The sequence below is a fragment of the Staurois parvus genome, unplaced genomic scaffold (genome assembly GCF_062004578.1).
Source record: "Staurois parvus isolate SC_StPar_1 unplaced genomic scaffold, SC_StPar_1.0 ptg001992l, whole genome shotgun sequence".
In the NCBI taxonomy this organism is placed as follows: Eukaryota; Metazoa; Chordata; class Amphibia; order Anura; family Ranidae; genus Staurois; species Staurois parvus.
The window spans coordinates 43889-49374 of record NW_028319788.1 but is presented as its reverse complement, the minus strand read 5'-3'; positions in this window follow the sequence as shown (position 1 = coordinate 49374).

Here is a 5486-nt window from a genome sequence, read left to right as displayed (position 1 = left end):
CTGCTGGCCATCAGACTGAGGACATCTAGTGGCAGAAAAAAAAGTACTGTAAAGGAAAATCTCTGGATTTTCCTTTCCAGTACTTTTTTCTGCCACTAGATGTCCTCAGTTTGATGGCCAGCATCCTTCCAACCCATTACTTCTGAACCCAAGTCATCCTATGACTGCCCAGTGTAAGGGGCAGCAGAACTGTGATTAGCACATCTCCCTGCTCTCTCCTCCTCTCAGCTTTCTCACAAACCTTTTTCTGCAGCTTTCACCTTCAATTCAGAGATTTTCCCAGCATTACTTTTTTCTGCCACTAGATGTCCTCAGTCTGCTGCAGGGTATCAGTCAACCCAGGTCATCCCGGACGCACCCCCAGCCTATGACTGGACAGTGAAAGGAGAAGCATAATCTTAATGAGCTTGTCTCTCTGCTCTCTCCTCCTATCAGCGTTCTTACCAACTTTTTTCTGAAGCTTTCACCTTCAACCCAGAGATTTTCCCGTGCAGTACTTTTTTCTGCCACTAGATGTCCTCAGTTTAATGGAGAGCATCTGTTAACCCATTTCCTGTGAACTCAGGTCATCCCTATGCACCACCCAGTCAGGGCTGTGAAAAAGTAGGTGCTAAGTCCGGAGATAATCCCCATGGAGGTGGAAGATGGTGTTGGTGTTGTGGCTCTGTGTGTCTTCCCAACACAGGTGCAACTGAATAATGAGGATTGGTACAGCCGGCACTCGCCTTCCCAAAACTTTATTGAACGAGTAAAATGTGCATCTAAAATGGCTTACGCATTTCGGCAATAAGCCTTAGTCATAGCCAGGGGCAGATTGACAACTCATGGGGCCCCCGGGCAATAGGGGATCATGGGGCCCCTGTGTCCTTGCCCAAACTCAAAAAAGCCTATGAAAAAGGTACCAGGGGCATCTCATGGGGCCCCCTACTGACCCCAGGCCCTCAGGCAATGCCCGAGTTTCCAAATGGTCAGTTTGCCCCTGGTCATAGCCATGATATACCAACCCCAGTCAGGGCTGCACTGTGTGGCAGAGCTGTGTAAATCTCAGCACCGGATGAACAAAAAATACAGCAGATCAAAATAGCTTCTTTCACTGTGATCCTGCCATGACGGCACTTCCTTTTAGGGGGTGACATCTGTCTCCCCATTGTGCTCCTGTGCTGTCCCCCTGTACTTGAAACACCGCACACTGGGCAGCCATGCTCCACCGCGGTCACCATCAGGACACCCCAGTTTTTATCACATATATAGGGAAGGCCGTTTTGGAGGCGCCATTTTTTGGGGGGAGGGGGAGGGGTTCGTAAAATGTACATTCCAATCCCAAATAATGAAGTTATCCGGAAGATTGTGCTGCAAAGCCGGGATAATGAGCAGCACATTATCCTGTGAGCAGTCACTGAGAGCCCGAGGTAATTAACATTTAAGAGAAGGGGCCCAAGCAAGCTGCCGACGCGCTCCGCAGTTAAAGATCGCAGTTCATCAAAGATTCCGCGCTAATTGTTCATTAATATATATTATTTTGTCTGTTAATGTGGAGGGGTTTTTTTTTTTGAGTGTTTCCAAACAAAAGGAGTCGGTTCTCGTGTTTAACGTAAAGATTTAGCGGTCGCCTCGCCGCAGTAATATTAGGGGGCATGTCGATGTCTCCTAAGCAGCCTGTGAAGGAACGCCCACTCCAGACCGGCATCTGTTCATCGAGGCATTTTGATGTCTGCATACCTTCTCCCAACACTCCTCACTTATCGGCTGCTTAGTGGTCCTGCAATCGAATTTTCAGTAAATCATTTCTTCCTGTGTTCTCCTGCCTCCTTGTAACATCAACTGAGAGCTCCCGAACCTATCCTTTTCCCCCTCACTTCCCTTTGTTTGGAATGAACAGTGCGTGTTAGCTGCAGTCATGTGCACTGCTCTAATACAGGGTGGCTACATTCCTACATACAGTGGGACCAGGACAGGGTGGCTACGTTCCTACATACAGTGGGACCAAGACAAGGTGGCTACATTCCTACATGTTGTGGGACCAAGACAGGGTGGCTACATTCCTACATACAGTTGAACCAAGACAAGGTGGCTACATTCCTACATGTTGTGGGACCAGGACAGGGTGGCTACATTCCTACATACAGTGGGACCAAGACAAGGTGGCTACATTCCTACATGTTGTGGGACCAGGACAGGGTGGCTACATTCCTACATACAGTGGGACCAAGACAAGGTGGCTACATTCCTACATACAGTGGGACCAAGACAAGGTGGCTACATTCCTACATACAGTGGGACCAAGACAAGGTGGCTACATTCCTACATACAGTGGGACCAAGACAGGGTGGCTACAATCCTACATACAGTGGGACCAAGACAAGGTGGCAATGTTCCTACATACAGTGGGACCAAGACAGGGTGGCTACATTCCTACATACAGTGGGAACAAGACAAGGTGGCAATGTTCCTACATACAGTGGGACCAAGACAGGGTGGCTACGTTCCTACATACAGTGGGACCAGGACAGGGAGGCTACATTCCTACATACAGTGGGACCAAGACAGGGTGGCTACGTTCCTACATACAGTGGGACCAAGACAGGGTGGCTACATTCCTACATACAGTGGGACCAAGACAAGGTGGCTGTCTTCCTACATGCCATGGGACTAAGACAGGGTGGCTACATTTCTACATACAGTGAGACCAGGACAGAGTGGCTATGTTCCTACATACAGCAGGACAAAGACAGGCTGCCTACGTTTCTACATAAAATGGGACCAAGACAGGGTGGCTATATTCCTACATACATTTGGACTAATACAAGGTGGCTATGTTCCTACATACAATGGAACCAAGACAGGCAGGCTACGTTCCTACATACACAGGGCCAAGACAGGGTGGCTACATTTCCACATACAATGGGGCCAAGACAGGGGGGCTCTATTCCTACATACAGTTGAACTGATACAAGGTGGTTATGTTCCTACATACAGTGGGACCAGGACAGGGTGGCTACATTCCTACACACAGTGGGACTAAGACAGGGTGGCTACGTTCCTACCAGGGGCGGACTGACAACTCATGGGGCCCCTGAGCAATAGGGGATCATGGGGCCCCTGTGTCCTTGCCCAAACTCAAAATAGCCTATGAAAAAGGTACCAAGAGAATCTCATGGGGCCCCCTACTGACCCCGGGCCCTCGGGCAGTGCCTGAGTTTCAAAATGGTGAGTCCGCCCCTGGTTTCTACATACAGTGGAAGCAAGACAGGGCAGCTACGTTCGAACATACAATGGGTCCATAAAGAACAAATGTAGCCACCCTCTAACAGGAAGTCAGATCACAGCAAGGAATTTGGAGACTTGGAGCTGAGAGTAACAAAAGGGACTTTTTTTGAGTTAAAAATATGTACTTGAATAGAATTTTTTTTAAAAACCAGATTTTAGTGTCACTTTAATCACTTCTTTGTGTAGCCCCCCGATGTATATTGCCTAATGAAGTCACACAGATAAAAAAAAGCTTTAAATCATCAAATAAAACCACACCGATCGGTATTACCATAGGAAGTCCATCTCGGGCCCGTAGAGCATGCCGTACCTCATGGGGACCTGGCTGAGAACCCCAGGCATCCAACAATGACGATTAGCACTGTGGCCTTACAGCTTTGAGGTCTAAGGTTAAATTCCCACCAGGAACATGATCTGCATGGAGTTTGTATTGTCTCTCAGCGTTGGGATTTCCTCCTAAAACATGTTGATGGCTAAAAAAGATGTAAACCTCATCACTGATGCGCAGTCATGTTGGAACAGGAAGGGGCCATCCCCAAACTCTTCCCACAATGTTGGGAGCATGAAATTGTCCAAAATGTTTCCTTAAGAGTTCCCTTCATTAGAACTAGGGGGCCAAGCTCAACCCCTGAAAAACATCCCCACACTATAACCCCTCCTCCACCAAACTTTACACTTGGCACAATGCAGTCAGGCAAGTACCGTTCTCCTGGCAACCACCAAACCCAGACACGTCCATCAGATTGCCAGACAGAGAAGCGTGATTGGTCACTCCAGATAACACATATCCACTGCTCTAGAGTCCAGTGGTGGCGTGCTTTACACCATGGCATCCGACGCTTTGCATTGCACTTGGTGATGGAAGGCTGGGATGCAGCTGCTCGGCCATGGAAACCCATTCCATGAAGCTCTCTACGCATTGTTGTTGGGCTCATCTGAAGGCCACACCAAGTTTGGAGGTCTTTAGCTATTGACTCTGCAGACAGTTGGTGACTTCTGCGCACTGTGCACTTCAGCATGCGCTGACCCCGCCCTGTCATGTGACGTGGCCTACCACTTGGTGGCTGAGTTGCTGTTGTTCCCAGTTGCTTCCACTTTGTTATAATCCCACTAACAGTTGAGCGTGGAATATTTAGTAGCCAGGAAATGTCCCGGATGGACTTATTGCCCAGGTGGCCACCTATCACGGGACCACGCTTGGAGTCACTGAGCTCCTGAGAGCGACCCATTCTTTCACCAATGTTTGTAGAAGCAGTCTGCATGCCTAGGGGCTTGATTGTATACACCTGTGTCCATGGAGGGGATTGGAACACCTGAATCACATGACATGGAGGGGATTGGAACACCTGAATCACATGATACGGAGGGGATTGGAACACCTGAATCACATGATACGGAGGGGATTGGAACACCCGAATCACATGATATGGAGGGGATTGGAACACCTGAATCACATGATAAGGAGGGGATTGGAACACCCGAATCACATGATATGGAGGGGATTGGAACACCTGAATCACATGATATGGAGGGGATTGGAACACCTAAATCATATGATAAGGAGGGGATTGGAACACCTGAATCACATGATAAGGAGGGGATTGGAACACCTGAATCACATGATATGGAGGGGATTGGAACACCTGAATCGCATGATATGGGGGGGATTGGAACACCTGAATCACATGATAAGGAGGGGATTGGAACACCTGAATCGCATGATATGGAGGGGATTGGAACACCTGAATCACATGATATGGAGGGGATTGGAACATCTGAATCGCATGATAAGGAGGGGATTGGAACACCTGAATCACATGATATGGAGGGGATGGGAACACCTGAATCCAATGATTTGGAGGGCGGGGCCAATACTTTTGGCAATATAGTGTACATCTAAACCCAACCTCATCCACACTGGGGGGGGGACAACGCTTTTACAGGCCTTTGACTTTTGGGGTTTTTTTGGCCTGTAAATGTAGCACAAGTAGCCAGTCAGTTCATGTCCTGACATGGGCATGCTGATAGGAGGAGAGAGCAGAGATGAGCTCATCACGATTCTGCTTCCCCTTTCACTGGCCAGTCGTAGGATGACCTGGGTTCAGAAGTAATGGGTTTGAAGGATGCTGGCCAATAACCTGAGGACATCTAGTGGCAGAAAAATAAGTACTGTAAACAAAACTCTCTGAGAGAAAACTGGAGAGTGCAAAATCTGGTGC